We start from the raw sequence: 20,257 nt of genomic DNA, 5'->3' as shown, positions 1-20,257 counted from the left end.
GCTACAAAGCTTGTCTGGAAGCTTTCGCCTCCTTTAAAAAAATAAATAAAAAGGAGTCAGTGCAAGGGTAAGGGAAAGAAAGAGACAGAGAAATCCTCTAGTTCAGGTGTCTCCAACCTTGGCAACTTTAAGACTTGTGGACTTCAACTCCTAGGTCTTAAAGTTGCAAAGGTTGAAGATCCCTGCTCTAGTTTTCAGAACAATTTAGAACTGTGGTCAAGGAAGTTTAATATCCATAACTATATAACAAATGCCAGTGTGAACCAATAATGTTCTTTGACAACCAGGTGTGTTAATAACATTCCAAGAGTCTTGTGTTTTCAATAAGATGGTTGATTATGATCCCCGAACAGAAGACAAAGCAAGCTTAAAATCCATCATCCAATTTACCATCAATCTGTAATAGGCAATTAAACTAAACCATTGGACGGGGATTGAATCATTTGTTCTCAGAAATAGTAATGTGGGGTTTTTTTTTTCCATATGTGGGATTAATGTTTAGCTGCCAGTTAATGGCTCATTCAGATATATAAGCCATACAATGTCCTGCTGTTGGAGGCAAAACTATCACACACACACATACACACACATACATTTGTGAAACGTTTTTGTATGAGCTCTTTCTTACAAATATACAGAAAACAAGGTGTTCCCACCTCAGTGTTTACTATTCATGAGGCAACAGTGAGAAAAATGTAAAAGAGACGGAACTATGACACAGATGGAGATAAGAGATGACAGATATACATAGAGCTTGAGATGATAAGAGATAGGCCTCACAGATGACCACATTTCAAGTCCAATACTCTACTCAGAAGAGAGCTCCAGAGCAAAGTATTCCAAAATATGGCTCTCCGGCCTCAGCTTAAAACATGATCAGTATCTCCCCGCTGACACATTATTTTGTATTTTGATAAATTTTTAACTGCAGTTGCTTTTTCTGTGCCTATTAATTTATGTGGACCAACTTTCTGCATAGTCTTTTACTCTGTGACCTGTTCTCTTTCAATATAATAACCCTTTAAATACCCGTGGAGGGTTACCATATCACTCCTCCGGCTTCTCAAAGTCAAACATTCAGCTCCTTCACACAATAAGGCTGAGTTTCCAGCCATGTGACAGTGTTGCCTAATCCAATGTAAGGGAAAGCATAGCGATATATAATAGAGAAGGTAAGCGCTGGCCAGTATAGAGCAGAACAGAATTGTTAACTTCTGGGTGTCTGAAAGTTATATGCTGATTATAACATTTATAACATTTTATTTATTTATTTATTCAGCTTGCCACAACCATATACAAATTCTCAGCAGCTCATAACCAGGGGTGGGCTTCAAAAAATTTAGCAAGGGGTTCTCTGCCCTGTTGTTGGGTGGGCGTGGCCACAGTGGGTGTGGCCTAGTAGGCCTCCTGCACCACGGCAGGGGTGGGGATGTTTTTGCCGTCCCTGGGCTCCAGAGGCTTTTTTCGAGCCTCCGGGAGGGCGAAAACAGCCTTCCCAGGTTCCGGAGGTCCTCTGGACGCCGGAAATGGGCCCGTTTCTGGCCTCTCCAAACTTCTGGTAGGCCTGTTTTTCACCCTCCCTGAGACTCCACATGCGCCCTGCACTTACCTGCATTCATGGGCCGTGTGGGGACTCCTGGGAGGGAAGGGAAGGGGTGGGCGGGGCCAGCCAGGAGTGGGATTTGGAGTTTCTCCGAACCGCACAGAATCTTAGCTAGAGGTTTTCAGCTATAGAGGCAGTCAAATAATGACTCTGGGTCCTCAGCCACTCCTAAATTCCTGAAAACATAGAGCAACCAATTATTTCTCCCCCCATCCCCCCCACCCCATCAATGAGATGATCAGGTTGATTCCAGAGCGGATGTAGACCTAAAGGCAATCCAGCCCTGAGCCCTGAGGGGATTTATAAGTTAAAAACAGCACTCAGAAGTTTGTAGGAAGCCAATGCAGGGCACGCAAAACAGCCGTAACTTGTGTCCGCTGCCACTGAATTTTTCATCAGTTGAACTTTTTAAGTTCATGTACATGTACACCACATTATGGCAATCTATGCCATGAAGGTAGCCACTAGAGTCAGGTCTTCCTACCCCAAGTAAATCATGACTGGCATACTGGCCATAGCTGGGCAAAGGTTTTCTGGTTGCACTGGCCCCTGCTGATGCAGAAGGAGCCATACATCTAGGAGGACACCCAACTTGTAACATCACATCTGTCTTCTGGCAGTGAGACTTATATCCAATCTATGACCTTTCCAAGTACTTTTTTTGAACATCCTATCCATCAGTCCATACCAAGCACTGCTCAACTTATTCCAGTGTGTGAGATGTAGCATCCAAGGGCGGGGGTCTTGAGACAGGATCTGATGCTCTAAATTAGGGATTCCTAAACTTTTTGTCATGGATGAGTCCCTTTACCACCCCTAAAAATCTAGGCACCAAAATGAACACAATTAACAATGAAACTTTGAAAAAGTTGTGTTTTTTGGGGGTTGTGTTTGATAGCAATGTAATAGAAGGTTCTTCACATCTTCCCTGGGCACTCTCTGTACCTCTTTAAGAAAGGTAAAACCTTGCAGCTTGAGGATTGCCCTACTTGTGGTGTTTTGTCACTTCCTCTATTGTCCATTCTTTCACACTGAGTTGCTTCAAAAGCATATATTTGGCAAAGCTTTCAGTCCACCCCATGAAACATCTCTCTTTTAATTAGCATTAACAAGGTCTTAATTCCTCACCTAAAGAACATGCCGCATCATCCATTCTAATAGATGACCCATCTATTTTGTATTACTGCAACAATCAGAACAAGTGCTTTGTTTTGAAGTTTGGGGATTGAAATGGGTGAAGGCCCAAAGTTTTCACACATCAACTCAAGTGGTCTCTGAGACCTTATTGACTACCTCTGCCTTATCTAGGTATAGTTCTCAACGTGAACCATAGGGTTCATGCCACCAAAGTTACGATAACTGCCAAGTATATTTACCATCATCCTCACATCTCATTTGCTATAGCAATAGCAATAGCACTTAGACTTATATACTGCTTCATAGTGCTTTTATAGCCCTCTCTAAGCGGTTTACAGCCAGCGTATTGCTCCCAACAATCTGGCTCCTCATTTTACCCACCTCGGAAGGATGGAAGGCTGAGTCAATCTTGAGCTGGTGAGATCTGAACTGCTGAACTGCAGCTAGCAGTCAGCTGAAGTAGCCTGCAGTATTGCATTCTAACCACTGTGCCACCTCGGCTCTATGCTCTTTTCAACAGTATAAATTCTTCTTATGATACATTACAGATAGAAAAGTATATTTCTACCTAAAAAGTAGCCAAAGCAAAAGAGAACACTTAAAAGTGGATGAATAGCTTTCTATAACCCAGAGGTTTTTTATATCTTTTATATGACAAAAATGTATCCAAGAATCACTCCTAAATCTGCATCATGGGTTATTTCCTATTTAGAGAGTTTAATAATTGTACAACTTTTACATACATGTATGTGTGTGCACGAGTGTTTTACCTTAGTTTGATCGATTTCAAATCTTACAATCCCAATGAAGATTAAATCTAGTTCCAATTTTTTAAACTTTAAGCCATCACATACATACACTAGAACAGAGTACTCATCTGTTCCTTTTGTGGAAGAATATACCAGAAAAAAAATACATTTCTGGTTATCAAGTATAGTAAGACTTTTGACCCAGATTCTGAAATCACTACATCTGCTTCTAGGAGAATCCAGAATGGTGATTACTTGACACAGGGGTCTCCAACCTTGGCAACTTTAAGACTTGTGGACTTCAACTCCCAGAGTTCTGGGACTTGAAGTCCACAAATCTTAATGTTGCCAAGGTTGGAGACCCCTGACTTGACATTTTGCGTTTTCTGTTCTATTATGAAATAGGCCCATGACATTATAACTTACATCCATGACAGGCAATTAAAGGACTTACACTTTACCAACATGGGTTTCTTCCAGATGTGTCCAATTCCCCCATCAGGTGGGGGAAGTTGGAGTAGACAAACTATTTCTAAACAACAGTCAAAGCTAAGCCTATATCTGTCAGTGTACTAAAATGGAGTAGAGCTACAGGAGTAGAACAAAGCGTATGGTGTGAAAAGAGAAAAGGTAGGAGTAGTAAAAAATATTAATGATAAGATAATATTTTGTATTGCTTCTGTTTTTGTTTCTTCTGCTTACCAAATCTAGTATTAATTTCCTTCTCCAAAACACTTAAAGTTAAGCCTCCCTGAAATTGTAGGATATAAATAATAAAGTAGAGCTACTCGTAGCCAGGTGCCTTACTGAAACCCGCCTACCAATTCTATTGCTAAATAAATATTTCCATCATCATGTGTTGGGCTCTCACTTTAGAAAGAAGACTTTCTCCCCCCTTAAAGATAGTTCCATTGTTTCAAAACTGAAGATTTGTGTCTTATTACTATATCATACTTAGTCTCCTTTGGTAGAAACATGTTGATAAAAATGGATTTACCTAAGTTTGTTGTTGGTATTATACAAACAGAAGGGGAGGGAGGGAGATCTGTCTTAGGAGAGCTATTTTCATTAGGAGTTAATAGAAAGGCGTGTAAGAAAAGTGTGATTTTTTTCAGAATACATAAGGTTAGGCAATGGATAAAAAAAATTCCATACAAAAGTTATAATACACACTTATGATATATAACTTTATTAGTACAAGAGGACTTATAAAGATATTTGTGTCTTATAAGTAACATTTCCCAGTTATATTCCTTGACTTCAGTTCCAGAATCCCCCAACCATTTTGGCTTAATCCCCCACATACGTCCAATGTCAAAAAATAATTCTTGCACGGACAATAGTATCTTCTCATTTGGACAGAGGACTTGATTGTGATAAGGTCTACAAGCAGATGGTTTTAACTAAGCCTCTCATGACATGGAAATTCTAATATCACTAAATTTGGAATTAATTACATTTCAGTTCTTAATTTGCCTAAATCCTGAACACCTGGGAAATATGCCTGAGCCTAGTATAGTATCTGTTTTATATGGAAAACTACTTTACAGTACAACTTGTAAATTCCAGTGTTTATGTATTCATGCCTGGTCGTGACCTTGGCTCCTTTTGGTTTGGTGACAATTGTCAGAAAGTGACTTCTTCAAAAATGTACAAGCAAACCCAAGTATCACAGTATTGTGTTGCCAAGGAGATTGTATTAATAGTGCAGTCTTGTGATTTGCTCAGATGCTCCCACCAGAGAAGATTATTGGAGTACTAGTTGATATTTCAGAGCAATGTAACTTGGGAAGTTTATGTGAATAATAGCCCATCCAAAGAAAAACTGGAACATCTGCTCAGATTGTCTAATCTAAACCTAATCCCAAACACCTACCTAATATATAACCATGAACTAACTTCTCTCCATTGCCAAACACAACTGCCGTTTTCAAAAGCAGCAATGCAGATATTTGGAAGAGAACAAAAACGTCACAGCAGGGAACTAAAACAAACTTTTAGTCACTTTTTAACATTTTTCTGATGTGCATTCTGTTTTAAATATTTAAATACTGTACGCTGCCTAGACTCCAGCTGACTTCAGCTGCTCAGATCAATTGCATGAATAAATAAGCAAGCTCTGCACATATCTAATAGACAAGTTGTTTCTGGGGGAACAAAAACAATTTGCTGCCTATAAAATTCATCCAGAAGAAAAAGTCCAACTGGGATCAGCATCTAGATAGGGTGTCTGGGAACTGAGAAACAGCCACACCTCCCAAACTGAAGTACTGGAGTGCCTCAGAGCTCCAGAAGGTGTCTTCTACACCAGAACTAAGCCCAGGGCTGTCAAACAAAGGTCTGGGTGGACTGCTTACCACACTCACCCTTCCTTCCACCTCAGCAAGCCTCCTTAGAAAGGAATTGCTGGCACTTGGAACCAAGTGTTTTGATTGACTGCAAACCATCCAGTAAACTATGAAGAGATCCAGGCCTACATTCCAACTCTCCCCCACCCACCCCCCTTGTTCCCCAAGTAGGTACAGATCATGTTTTGCTCATTCTTCCACAGGAGAGATGTCAGTCACCAGTAATGTTACATTTCACTACCCTCACACTTGTTTTGGAAAGAAGGTGGGGTGAAAGAAGCCCCTCTCACCATAAAGATAAACATAGCCCTGATTGGAATGCCTTTAAATAGACATTTTAAGGTGCTGGCCTCTCAACAGTTCCCACCAGGGCACAATAAATCAAGTCCTGCTGCAATCCAAGGACCACCTACTACCAGAGAGAGAGGGGCAAGGAAATTCCCAGCAGCCCGACTCTTGGGCAGGTGACTCACTAACTGCACAGGTGGGCTGAGGAAGAGAAGCCTAGCCTGGGACAAATTCACTCACTGGAGGGTGGGGGGAAGGAACCTAGTACATCGGAGTGGAAAAGAATGGTCGAGTTAAGAAAGAGACCAAAGAGGAAAATTGGGCGGAGGTGGGGGGGTGGGAGGAGAACGAGGCGCTGGCCGCGCCATGAAAACAAAGGCCGATTATACGCTAAAGAGAGCAACCCTGAGAGCCATTTAAGCAGAGGAAGGCCACGGGGTTGAGTTACAAAGCAGGGTTAACACCACCTATGCCCCCCGGGGACAGAGAACGGAAGAGAGAGGGCATCGGAAGACAAGGACAACGACGTCTTCTGTGGAAAAAGGAGGCGCAAGGGGACCAAACCTCGCTCAGGCTTCCGCAGCACGTGCATTTTTCCCCCCCAGAGACGCGCTCACACGAAGCCCCGATCCTAGAATGCATCCACTTCATTAGCAGGCACGGCAAGTTTTGAGATCTCTATTTGTAAAAAATCCTTTAAGTGGCTGGAACAAAAGGCTTCAATCGTGCAGTGGACTCGGTCCCTTTGTTGCCTAAACTGATGAGCACCGTGCAAACTGCGAATGGTGTGTGTGTGTGTGTGTGTGTGTGTGTAAGCAATAGATTATTCTTCTCTCCCTTAATTATTCTCCTCTCCCTTAACACCAACACCTGCCTCGTTTGGTGGCTGCCGCAATAGGAAACTCGCCCCCCTCTTTCATCCTACCTGTCCTCCAAAGCAGCGCGCTCGGGCCACCGGCTGCATGCCATCGGGCGGGCTCTCCCCACCAGCTCGGCGGGTAGGCGCCGTTCCCTCGCCCAACACCCGCGTTCAAGTAACGGATCCCTAAGGCAGAGCAACTGAGCGAACAAACGGCGTGGGGATGTCCCGCTTTTTTGCGTCCTTTCCTCTGGCGGGGGCGGGTGGGGGTAGGGGGTAAGTGTCTCTCCTGATGACAAGCAAAGCGTGCCACGGAGCGGGAAAAGAAATCCTTGAAAGGTTCGAGGAAAGCCCACGATCGCCCCCTTCCTTGTTTTGCGATATCAATACACGGCACGCATCTTTGTCGTTTTCATTCAAGCGAAAGCTTCCGAAAAGCGGCCTTCCCTTAACCCGGCCTTTTTCCCACGCACAAGGTTTCTCATCCCGGCCAACACCATCCTAGATAATAATCCAAAGCACCTGAGCCTTCCTCCAAGTTACTCACCTTCCACGGAGAACAAAAGTGACAGGAGGCAGCCACCCATTATATTCCACAAACACGGGATGCCAAAGGCGCCTCCAAGCTTATTTATGAATGGCAAAACGCCAGAACTCAGGGACGAGGGAGAGGAGGCGAGAGAAGGAAAGCATCACTGCGAAGCGTTATATCCAGATCAGAGAACGACAGGCAGGCATCCCCCGGTGACTTTCCTTGGTCGGTCCGGTAAGAAATAGAGGCGTCTTCACCCCCAAGACGTCGCTGCTTCCCCCAAGAGGCAGATGTATACCGCATGTGTATATGTATGTATGTATGTATATATATATTTCCAAGGCAGTATCATTTCTAAGCGGAAAGAGCTCTCCAAGCATAGATCCATTTGGTCGAAAGGAAGAAAAGAAGACGGTGGGAAGGGCTAAACTAATCTCGTTAGATCCCTTCCATTCCAAACTTTCGGTTCTCGGGACTGGGCAGAAGAGATCAAGATTCACAGGAACAAAGGTAATTTCATTTGAACTCCCACGATTTCTTCTTAACCAGGATCCATCACAAACTCTCTGCCAGTCCCGAAGAAAGCTTCATCGATCCCTCCGGAAGCTGAAGGTAAAGCTCACTTGATCCCAGACAATTCCTCGAATAGCGAATGGCCAAAGGCATCCACCGATCCCCACCAGGATCTCAGGACAGCCCTTCCAAAACACCGCTTGGTTTTCCCGTAGCGCCCGACTCCCCTGAAATCCACGACGAGGAAATGATTCGAGCGCAGTCGCTTCCCCGAGCAGGTACATCGCTCGCCCGCCAACTTACCTCCGATTGCCTCGGCTCGAGCCATTCCTGCCTTTATATACCCTCCAGGCTCCTTTGACTTCTGCAAGACATGCCGGAAAGCATCACGGGAGTCGTAGTTTACGGCGCCTGCCGCGAGCTGGCCAATCGGCGCTCTGTCGATTTCCTAGGTAATCGATGATGCTCGCTTGACCTGAGATGGCGGGGCGTCCGATTTTCACAGTCGCCGCTCGTCCCCGCAAGGGTCGGAGTTTGCTTGCAAGGCTTTTAACAACCACAACGAAGGAAATCCGCGTGTGGTTCGCTGGCTTCGATTTAATCGTGGCCTGTATTTCTTTTCTTGTGCCCCCCCCCCGCTCAAAACAATGCCAGTAGATATTAAGCGAATATAAAGGCAAATGAAATGGAACCGCTTTTCCAGAAAAGCGGGGAGCGGGGAGTGGGGAGTGCAACCATCAAAATTGGGTTTCTGACCTGGACTGGAGTTTCTATTCTATGCCCCAAGTGGCCCTAGACTATAATTATGCAATGCCAGTCTCTGTCTGGGACTGCACAGTGCACGATACAAAAATGTACTAGGCTGTTTTGTGGCTCAGATTGTTATGCAGACCCAGTTATCTTGTTAAACTAGGGATCTGCAACCTTAAACACTTAAAGAGCCATTTGGAGCAGTTTCCCACAGAAAAAAAAACACCGGGAGCCACAAAACCCTTCCCGTGCCTGACTATTTCTTGAGTGGCCACAAAACTAGCATATGTAGTTGAATTAAACGTTGTTTTCTTCTGAAACTCTTTTATTTTCTTGGATTTATCCAGTGGTGGGATTCAGCCAGTTCGCACCACTTCGGGATAACCGGTTGTTAACTTTCTGAACAGTTTGGCAAATTGGTTGTCGGAAGAAATCGTTAGGGTAGAGAACCGGTTGTTAAATCACTTGAATCTCACCTCTGGATTTATCCATGGTTGGCCTACCGGGGGTTGAAAAGCTCAATAAATCATGTGCCAATGGGTGTCACACATTGGCGGTTGTGATGCATATTTTGAGTGACAGAGCCACAGCAGAGGAGTGAAAGAGCCACATGCACATTGATAACCCCTGTGATAAACGATGGTAAACAGTGAGTTGCTCTAAATAAGCTCACTTCTCACTAAACAAGCTGGGAGATTTGCCTTACTTTGTCAGAGCCGTGGAATTCTGTTCTAAATATATTTTTAGTTGGAAAATTCTCAAGGAGGAACCGTTAGATATACCATATATTTATAGGTAGTCATTGACTTTTGAGCCCAAAATTTCCATTACTAAACAAGGCATTTGTTATTCCCCATTTTACAACCTTTTTGCTATGGTTGTTAAGTGATTCACTACAGTTGTTAAGTGAATCATGCAGTTATTAAATTAATTCCCCGTTGATTTTGCTCCCTAAGGAGATTGCAAATGACAATCCTAGGACTCCGGAATGCTGCAATCATGATAAATACATGGCAGTTGCCAAATATCTAAAGTTTAATATCCACATGACTGTGGAGATACTGCAACAGTCATAAGAGTGACTGTTGGATAGCAATCCTACACTTACGTATGAAATCATACAGTTCAAAAGTAATTTAAAGGACATCTACAATAGTCCAGTCCACTGCTGAATGCCGGTCCCTTCAGAACATTTCTGACAAATGGCCATTCAGTTATTTATTTTACAGTACAGTAAGCCTCATTGAACATGGCATTTTCAGTTTCACACTCTTCTAATTTTCAAGTGAAAGATATAGATATTATAAAAGATACAGATATTATAAAAATAATAATAATAAAAATCATGCACTGGATGCTCAGGCTAATTTTTATACCAGCATTGTGTGACTGAGTCACTGTAGTATCACCTTTTTCCACAATTCAATAGTATATTTGTAACCTACTCCATAGTGGATAGACAAAAACTTCAAATGGAGCTGCTAGGTCTAATTAGTTCAGGCTAACTCCTATTCTTGAATTTATTTCTGAACTTAGGATTCAATATTTAAATATTATACCCATGTTAACTTTGAAATAAATTATATTATTTTCAAACTTTATTATAACAAAAATAAAAGACTAGCTTCATGCACCACCAAAGAAAGTTTAAAAAAAAAAGGGAAATTTTCCTGTAACATCAACTTTGCATTTTGTGTCCTTTTCTTTTAGGGATCATTTTATACCTAAAGGAGTATATTACTCAAATGAGGCATATAATGGATGGCAGTAACGGTTCAAAGCCTAGTTACAAAACAAAAAACCCTGGTGAGACTAGTTAACAGGAGAGACTAGTTAACATGAAAGATAAAATGGTATTAGTCCTCAAAGTGCCAAATAGTTTAATATTTATAAGCCTTTTGTAAAGTATTTCTTAATAATTCCATGAAAATTCTTCTCATTCACCTGCTATACCATCCAATAACCTTGCAATACTAACTTCTGAAAGCGGAAGATGGAAACTAAACCAGATGTTGACATACTTCTGTAAATTAATAGTCTATAAAACTCATCTTGGGATATTTGTATATTTAGTGTTATGGTCGTGAAAAAAGCTTGTCCAAAAGTACTTTGTCCAAATAAATTTGCAAATGGTTGAGTGTTCAATGAATACTGAATCTGGAAAAAACATAGCTGCTGCCAGAATTTTTAATCTCCCAACACTATATGGGGTTTTTTTTGTTGTTGTTTTTTAACATAACATAACATCAGAGTTGGAAGGGACCTTGGAGGCCTTCTAGTCCAACCCCCTGCCCAGGCAGGAAACCCTACACCATCTCAGTCAGATGGTTATCCAACATTTTCTTAAAAATTTCCAGTGTTGGAGCATTCACAACTTCTGCAGGCAAGTCGTTCCACTGATTAATTGTTCTAACTGTCAGGAAATTTCTCCTTAGTTCTAAGTTGCTTCTTTCCTTGATCAGTTTCCACCCATTGCTTCTTGTTCTACCCTCAGGTGCTCTGGAGAACAGCCCAACTCCCACTTCTCTGTGGCAGCCCCTGAGATATTGGAACACTGCTATCATGTCTCCCCTAGTCCTTCTTTTTGTTAAACTAGACATACCCAGTTCCTGCAACCGTTCTTCATATGTTTTATCCTCCAGTCCCCTAATCATCTTTGTTGCTCTTCTCTGCACTCTTTCTAGAGTCTCAACATCTTTTTACATCGTGGCGACCAAAACTGGATGCAATATTCCAAGTGTGGCCTTACCAAGGCATTATAAAGTGGTACTAGCACTTCACGGGGTCTTGATTCTATCCTCTGTTTATGCAGCCCAGAACTGTGTTGGCTTTTTTAACAGCTGCTGCACACTGCTGGCTCATATCTAGATGGTTATCCACTAGGACTCCAAGATCCCTCTCACAGGTACTACTATTGAGCAAGGTACCACATATACGGTACTGGTGCATTTTGTTTTTTTGGCCTAAATGTAGAACCTTACTTTTTTCACTGTTGAATTTCATTTTGTTAGATAGCGCCCAATGTTCAAGTCTGTCAAGATCTTTCTGTAACTTGAGCCTATCTTCTGGAGTGTTGGCTATTCCTGCCAGCTTGGTATCATCTGCAAATTTGATGAGTTCCCCATCTATCCCCTCGTCCAAGTCATTGATGAAGATGTTGAAGAGTACTGGGCCTAAAACAGAGCCTTGGGGTACTCCACTGCATACCTTGGGGTACTCCATGTGGATGTAGTTCCGTTGAGGACTACACGTTGAGTGTGGTTGGTCAGCCAGTTACGAATCCATCTGGTGGTGGTGCTGTCTAACCCACATTTTTCTACTTTATCTAGTAGTAGGTTATGGTCTACTTTATCAAATGCTTTACTGAAGTCCAAGTAAATTATATCAACAGCATTCCTCTGGTCTACTAATTTTGTCATTTTGTCAAAGAATGCGATAAGATTAGTCTGGCATGATCTGTTTTTGACAAACCCATGTTGGCTTTTGGTTATTACTTTGTTTGCTTCTAGGTGTTCGGTGATTCGTTGCTTGATTATCTTTTCCAGAATCTTCCCCGGTATTGAGGTCAGACTGATAGGTCTGTAGTTTCCTGGATCTGTTTTTTCCTTTTTGAAGATGGGAACTACATCAGCTCTTTTCCAGTCCTCTGGCAGCTCCCTGTGCTCCAGGATCTTTGAAAGATATAGTTCAGTGGTTCTGAGATCACGTCTGCCAGTTCCTTCAGAACCTTGGGGTGTAATCCATCCGGTCCTGGTGATTTGAACTCGTCTAGGGTAGACAGGTGTTCACTTACCATTTTCTTCCCTATTTTAACTTGTGTTTCTAATCTGTTTTTGTAGTGCTGTTTTGATAGGTTGGATTGTTTTTCCTTTTGTGTAAAGACAGATGCAAAATATGAGTTAAGTAGATCTGCTTTCTCCCTGTTGCTTGTCATCTTCTTGCCACTTTCTCCCAGCAATGGGCCAATTGTTTCCTTGACTTTTTTCTTGTTTTTAACATGTTGGAAGAAGCTTTTTTTATTATTTTTTACTTTTGTCGCTAGCCTTTGTTCATTGTGAGCTTTAGCTTTCCTCACTTCATCTTTACAGGCTCGGGCTATTTGCTGATATTCTGCCTTAGTTATTTGCCCCTCTTTCCACTTTTTATATTTGTCCTTTTTGTCTTTCAATTTGTCAGATAGTTGAAAAGGGGTAAGTGAAAAATGTGAAGGTTCCTTTCTGTGATCTCAGCTTTCCACCTTTTTCTTCAAGATTCAAGGCAAAGCCAATTTCTGAAGCACAAATTGACCCAAGCCCTTCTAGCGGCTTCCTCTGTTGGTGTTGGTGGGTGTGGTCTTGGTGGTTCTTTGGTTGGGCTGTTTACTGTTAGCTTGGCGGTTTCTTGATTGGGATATTGTTTCCTTCTTGAATGTTGATCTAATGTTAATCTTGGCATTTATCTCTGCTCAAATAAGTATTGATCACTGGTGGGGAGATGTTTTAGTCTTTTTATTCCTTTTTGGCTTATTGATAGTCTCTTTTGTACAATATATAGATATTGCTTATGTCTATGTGCCTATTGATGGCCGATTTGTTGAGTGCCACCTTCTAGGAATTCTCTAAAGTTTTTTAGAGTTGGTTTGGTCTAGGATGGTCACAGTTTCACAGCTGAAACTATAGTTAAATCTGTCCATGAGTTGTGAAATTAAGCAGTTTTTATCATGTCTTCTGGTGTTCATAGATGCATTCTGCTAGTCTTTTGCCTGTTTATCCTACATAGTGGTTGTTGCAGTCTATATGACTCATGTTTTGTTTTTGGTTTTTTTGGTTTACTTAAGATGTTTTGGAGGGCTTTTTTGGTTTATGTGCCATACTGATGCCATGTGGTTGTAATAATCTGTTGGCAGTTTCTGAGATGTTTTAGATGGATGGCAGTATTATCCTTTTCATAGCTTGCGTTGGTTGTGCTGCATTGGGTTGAGTGGTCAGACATTTTTGCTGCCAAAATGTTTAAACGAATCTCTAAGAAGCACAGGGGGTGGGGGGGAGATCATCCATAATTAATTACAATTCCCATCAATCTGAACTAGCCTACCAATGAGATTTAGCTAGGGATTGTAAGAACAGTACAGTATCCAAAGTATCTGAAGGGCTTAGAGTCGAGGTATAGATGGGCTGAATTCCTCAGCTTATCTCTTGATTTTTAACCTGTATTCAGGGATCTAGAAATATTTTGGTTCATACAAAAGTGGCCACAAAGTCTCAGCTCCATCACTCTCCTCTCTGTCATGAGAAGATCGCCAGGTTAAAGAGAATAAAGGGTGCTTTCAATTGCTGATATGGGCCCATAGGGAAAACCAGCACTAACTCTTTGTATCTTAGAAACATCTGGTTGACATATATTTGAGCCTGCAGGCAGGGCTTAGGGTGGGGGATAATCATCCTTAATTTACCTGCTTCGTACATATTTTATCTTGCTTTGTTGGCGGTTCTGTTCGCTTCCTCCCAGCCCTGCCCTCCAAACACTTCAGACACATTTTAATAATTAAAACATGGGCTTGCTTCAGCCCTGGCTCCCTCCCCATCTCAGCAGTGGTGAAGGAATGCAAAGGAGGAATGCTGTCTTCACACAAGGAAGTTGGGAAGGGAAGGAGCCTCTCACTTTAAAACAATGACTTTATGTTTCCAGACAGAGCTGTAGTCACGCAAGTCTCTCCCCCTCTGTGTTATATATAAACATACTTGTGAAAGCTTTTCAACTCTCTGGATGCATGACTCTCTGGAACTGGCAAGGCAGACACAACATTTAGAGCAGAATTCGAATTCCAGTACACACAGCTCGTCTTTTTACAGTATTTTAAATTCTAATTCCACCTCTCAATTTCTGGTTGCTGATTTGATTAGTCCCTGCCCTGACTATTGTAGTTCACTTTTTGATGGTCTTTTACATTACTTTCTCCTTCCTTCCTTCCCTTCCTTCCTTCCTTCCCTTTTTTCTTTCATTCTTTTTCTTCCACGTAGTTATTGGATATGTGTGGCTGGATGCAATTTGGATTATTCAATAAGATCGCGTGTGCACTTGGATGAATATGTCTGTTTAAATGAAATTCTAAACAGAATATAAACTTTATTACAGTCATCGACCAGCAATAGACATACAATAAATTAAAAATAATACTGACATTAATCGTGAATAATAACATCCCTGTTATGAAAATACATGATCTCAACCGAACGCTGAATTTCTCTCTGTTTAAATGAAGCAGCCCGATCAGTGGTCTTACCTTGCCACACTTCAGGAGCAGAATGGCCTTGCATTCAGTGTTTACTTGCATGCCTTCACTCTATGTAGAGCTGTGTAACTGCTTGCACTTAGCCTGCATCATTGCAACCATGCACTTCTGGTTTGATATTCAGATCCAGCTTGCAAAAATCCACACAACCATTTGGTGGAAGCAATAGGACTTGTCCTTCAAACACAGGAGGCCCTTCAGACAATCATTCATGCCCTGCTCACCTCATGCCTGGATTATTGCAATGTTCCTGCCCTGGAAGGCCACTCAAAAGCTATGGCTGGTTCCAAATGCAGCTGTGCAAGTAATGGGCACCTCTCAGTGTGCCCATGTGTCACTGTTGCTACATGAGCTGCATTGGCTGCCAGTTGGCTTCCATGCATACTTAAAGGTGTTCATTATTACCTGTAAAACCCTGTATGGCCCAGGGCCTGGGTACCTGAGAAACTGCTTAGCTCCAACTGTTTCTGTCTGCTGAGTATGTTCCAGCAGATGGGTACATTCCAGGTCTCCTCCATTAAACATTACCATTTTGAGGGACCTAGAACAGGTGCCTTCTCTGTTGTGGGCCTCACCCTCTGGAATAAAATCCTGCAGATATAAGGACAGTACCCTCTCACCTGGTTTTCCAGAAAGCTATGAAAACACAACTTTGGTCCCAGGCCATAGGTTGATGTTTATTATATGTTCATGGCCCCTGGTTTTGTTGTTGTTGTTACAAGAACATTCATTTTGCAATTGATTTTTGCATTAGATTGTTTAGTCTGGGCTGCCTGTGTGATTGATATTTTTCACTGTTTTTATGTTTTCTCTAGTTTTTCATGCTGCCCAAAGTTTACTGGAGTTGTGCGGCCAATTTGTTTAAAGAAATAAATAATAACTTAGTAGTCTGTGTTTTTGCAGCCCTAAACCCTACTTTGTAGGTTACCCTCAAATATCATAAAGGCGAATATGGGAAGCTGTCTTACTCAGGGTGGAAGGCAAAGTTACTTAGATTAGCTGCAGTATAATGATTGGCAATGGCTGTCTTGAGTTTCAAGCTAGAATCTTGATCAATAGAGCTGGAAGGGACCTTGGAGGTCTTCTAGTCCAGCCCCCTGCTCAAGCAGGAGACCCTATACCATTTCAGACAATGGTCCCTGTCCAGTCTCTTCTTAAAAACCTCCAGTGATGAAGCGCCCACAACATCTGAAGGCAAGCTGTCTCATTGGTTAATTGTCCTCACTATTAGGAAGTTTCTCCTCAATTCCAGGTTGCTTCTCTCCTTGATTAGTTTCCATCCATTGTTTCTTGTGCTGCCAATGATGGACTTGGGAAAATACGTTTGCAAAGCACATGTTCTGCAACTGGACTGAACAGCAGACTTTTCTTTCTTAGTCATGTCAGTTTCATCAGGAACAGAATATGGGGGGGGGGGGGAATCTCCTTTATTCTACAAGGCTGTGCTGCTGATGGTGCCCGATGCAGCAAAGTTCATGTAGACAGTGAGTTGTAGAGCATCCTATATTGTGTCTTCTTTGGCACAATTTACCCCGGATTTACAGATACAGATTTGTTCATAGACCCTCCCCTCCCCACCATGTTCATCTTCTTTTTGGGTGCAAGTATAACTTAGCGATTTTGGCTGAGTTCAGTCTTCTCAATGTAACTTTCTTCAGATGTGTTGGAGCTGCAAGTTCAAGAATGCCTAGATTTGGCTGGCCAATTCTTGAAGCTGCAAGCCTACCACTTCTAGAATATGCTAGGTTAGGAAACATTACTCTGCAATTTAGATGCAATTATTTCCATGAGGAGGCTTTAATTTATTTTCTGTCATCTTTGATGTAAGTGATATGAATGAAGTACAAATCATTGTATCAAAAATGTGTGTGTGTGAGAGAGAGAGAGAGAGGGAGGGAGGGAAGAAGGGAGAGAGAGATACAGACAGACAGACAGAGACAGAGAATGAACTACCATGGAGTAGTGCTAAAGATGCTGAACTAGAAATAGGGAAACTAGTTCTAGTCCTCCCTTAAGCATGGAAGCCTTGGCTAGTTGCTGTATCTCAGCTCTAGACTGAGAAGTTAAAACAGACCCATCTATCAACCTATATAGAGTCAGTGTGATAGATTAGGGCTCGCAATCTTCAATGAAAACCTAATATTTTAGCCCTATATAAAGAATATCCAAGAAAACTGATGTGCTTAACTAATTCACTAGAGGAACTCTTCCAAACAGGCGTTTATTGCATAGTTGCCCTGCCCTGTTCACAAAACGTTACAAAATGGTTTTTGCTTTAGCATCTCCTCACTTCTTTCATCACTTCCTTTTCCTAAGAAAAGACAGAACAGTTACAGAATACTTGTTGGGAAAGGCCCAACCAGACAGGGAGGAAGGATCAAGCAGGGCATTAGTCTTGAGTCATTGCGCAGCTGCAAGAGATCCAGGATTGAGTGCCCAGCCCATCTCCTTGGAACCTTAATGATCTGTTCCCAAGGGAAGGCAAGAAATCTGGGAAGATCCCTGTATTATAGGCAGAATGTAATGAAGTGGTTAGCTTGAACTGTTCGCATATGGATCTGCTTACTTGTGCTTGACAATCCCTTTTGATCAGGACTGATCAAGATCCCAAAGAAAAGAGCTAGATTTTGGGCAACTCATTAAAATGCATGAAGATCGTCTCTCCTCGTGTTCATTCCAAAGCCGAGGTTTTTCTTTAATCTGCAATATTGAACTACAGGAAGTCCTTTTGACTTACAACTATTTGTCTAATCACTGTTCGAAGTTATGGCAGCACCGAAAATAATGACCTATGATTGTTATGCCATCCCCCACAGTAAGATGGTCAAAATCCAGGCACTTGACAATCGGTATGTATTTATGACAATTGCAATATTCCAGGGTTACATGATGACCACTTGTGACCTTCCCATCCAGCTTCCGACAAGGAAAGTGAATGGGGGAAGCAAGATTCTCTTAATAAACTGTGATGAAAAAAGGTGATAAAAACCAGGTGTCTCTCACTTAACACTGCATCCCTTAGCACTCCGTTCCAGAGCCAATTGTGGTCATAAACTGAAGGCTGCCTGTGTGAACTCACCCTTTCAAGATCACTTACAGTACCACTTGTGGGAGAGAAATACATAAGGAAGTGCAAGATGCAAAATGCTGGCAAGGGCACGGTAAAAAGCCCATGGGTGGAGCTGTGAAATGGGGATAATTAAAACTGATACAGAAGTTTTCGTTTTCTGTTTCTAAGCTGGGTAAACAAAACTTACCGATGTCATGCATTATCAAGTGTCTCAAAGTTTCCTGGTGGGAAATGTATATTCACAAAGTGCGGCAGTCCATCCAGCTGTCAAATACCGTGTTGGTTGTGGATGATGGAGGTGATACATTTTTTAAAATCATTGCCTGCTTCTGCAGCCTAGCCTGTTACAGTAATATATTTGATAGTTTTGGGGTACCTCAAGTTTCTTATGCAGTGTGATGAGGAGGAGGTAGATACCACATTTCAAGTACATGCCGGGTATTTCAGCTCCTGTGATTTAAAACTTTTTTTAGAAGTTGAGATTGGTTTTTAAAGACGTCCACCTAAGACTAAACGAGGAACTAAGACTTGAAAGGCTGGTGATATTATGAAAAGGATATATGTATATATCAGTAAAATTCCAGGAGTTAGGGTGATTTAGTCTCTCTTCCTTCGCCTCCCGCCTCTCTTTTGCCTCCTGTACAAGGATCTATTGAGAAACCACAGAACAAATGCTCCCTTATGTAGCTCCAAAAAAAAGAAAACAAAAACCTTCTCTTTGGTTTGTCTGAAACAGCTGCCTCCAAGCACGCTATAGTTACTCATTAACTGTGTCCTAAGGGGGGAACTGGGTAGGAAGAGAAGGAGAGGAGAATATATATATATATATTCCCCTAAATAAGCTGGCCCTGAACTCCTTGAAATAAACATTTGGGGCATTCTGAGAAATCAAAGTGAAGGGAGCAGGTGGCTTCTTCGCTAGGTTTTAAATAATGTACAGGAAAGGGTGTCCTCATCTTGCTGGCGGCTTGAGAAAGAGAAAAGGATTGGGAGGAACTGTGAAAAGAGACACAAAGGAATCACATTATTGAAGGCAAAGAGGACAGAGACCTACTTGTGTTGTCCAGTTTGATGAGGTGGGCTTGGTTCACCCTCCTGTTCCTAACTTGTCTCTCCATCGTGGCTGGAAATTTAGCATTTGCTGCTTCTGGAATCTCAATGTTAGCTGAATGAAACCGAAAAGAGAAGAGGGGATGCTTTGCTTAAATAAGTGATTTCAGTCATCCAAACTCTGTTCAAATTTTAAAAAGGAGGTGATACTAGTTTTCAGTGGAGGTTGAGGGTTGTGGCAGCACTGGTGTGAACGCTAATATGCATGCTTCATTTGCTCATTTCACATCCTTTTATATTTCTGACATTGTTATCATTTAGAAAGCTCAACAAGTTTATTATTCTCCTCCTGTATTTTTTTTAAAATTAAAAATAAAGAAACCATTAGAGAACATTTCACCGAGGTAGCCTTCGGTGGCGCCATCTTGGAATCTTTTTTTTTTTTAAATAACAATCCTGGATATTTAAAAGAGCTTGTCTGGCCCAAGAGAGTTTTATAACTGAATAGAGATTTGAACTCCGGTTTCCTATATAGACATGCAATCCTTGTTTTGTTTTAATGAAGAACAAATCTTTTTTTTTTTTATTAGTGGAAAACTTAAATGGTGTTCAGTAAAAAGTAAGACTGCAATTCCCAGCTTTTGCTATTCTGGCCAAAAAGGGGTAAAAATGCTGAGATGATTCATAAAAATTTTATGTTTCTCTTTTGATTTGCTCCTTTCATTTTAAAATCATGGGGCTGTTTGCATGGTACTGCTTTTTTGGTTGGTCTTGAGTTTCATTGCTCCTTCAACAAGGCAGTTCCTCCACGATCTGTGTTTGAGTCAGAGGCAATGTGTTTTTTGCTCAGTGGAGAATAACAGAGTTGGAAGGGACCTTGGAGGTCTTCTAGTCCAATCCCCCGCTCAAGCAGAAGATTCTATGCCATTCCAGACAAGTGGCTGTCCAGTCTCTTCTTAAAAACCTCCAATGATGGAGTGCTCACAACTTTTGGTGGCAAACTGTTCCACTGATTAATTGTTCTCACTGTTAAGAAATGTCTTAGTTCTAGGTTGCTTCTTTCCTTGATTAGTTTCCACCCATTGCT

General features: G+C 41.8%; 1 long non-coding RNA gene across 1 annotated transcript in view; it reads right to left on the bottom strand.

Moving 5' to 3' along the window:
• Window positions 1-8,326, bottom strand: part of LOC131190130 (uncharacterized) — a 131,092-nt gene extending 122,766 nt beyond the window's left edge. Inside the window, exon 1 of the long non-coding RNA XR_009153232.1 lies at window positions 7,532-8,326. This is a non-coding gene — a long non-coding RNA (uncharacterized LOC131190130). The remainder of the gene's footprint in view (window positions 1-7,531) is intronic.
• Between the last annotated feature and the right edge of the window lie 11,931 nt (window positions 8,327-20,257).

Source organism: Ahaetulla prasina, chromosome 2, assembly GCF_028640845.1.
Source record: "Ahaetulla prasina isolate Xishuangbanna chromosome 2, ASM2864084v1, whole genome shotgun sequence".
Taxonomy (NCBI): domain Eukaryota; kingdom Metazoa; phylum Chordata; class Lepidosauria; order Squamata; family Colubridae; genus Ahaetulla; species Ahaetulla prasina.
The sequence above is the reverse complement of the archived record's forward strand: the minus strand, read 5'-3'. Positions and strand labels throughout refer to the sequence as shown.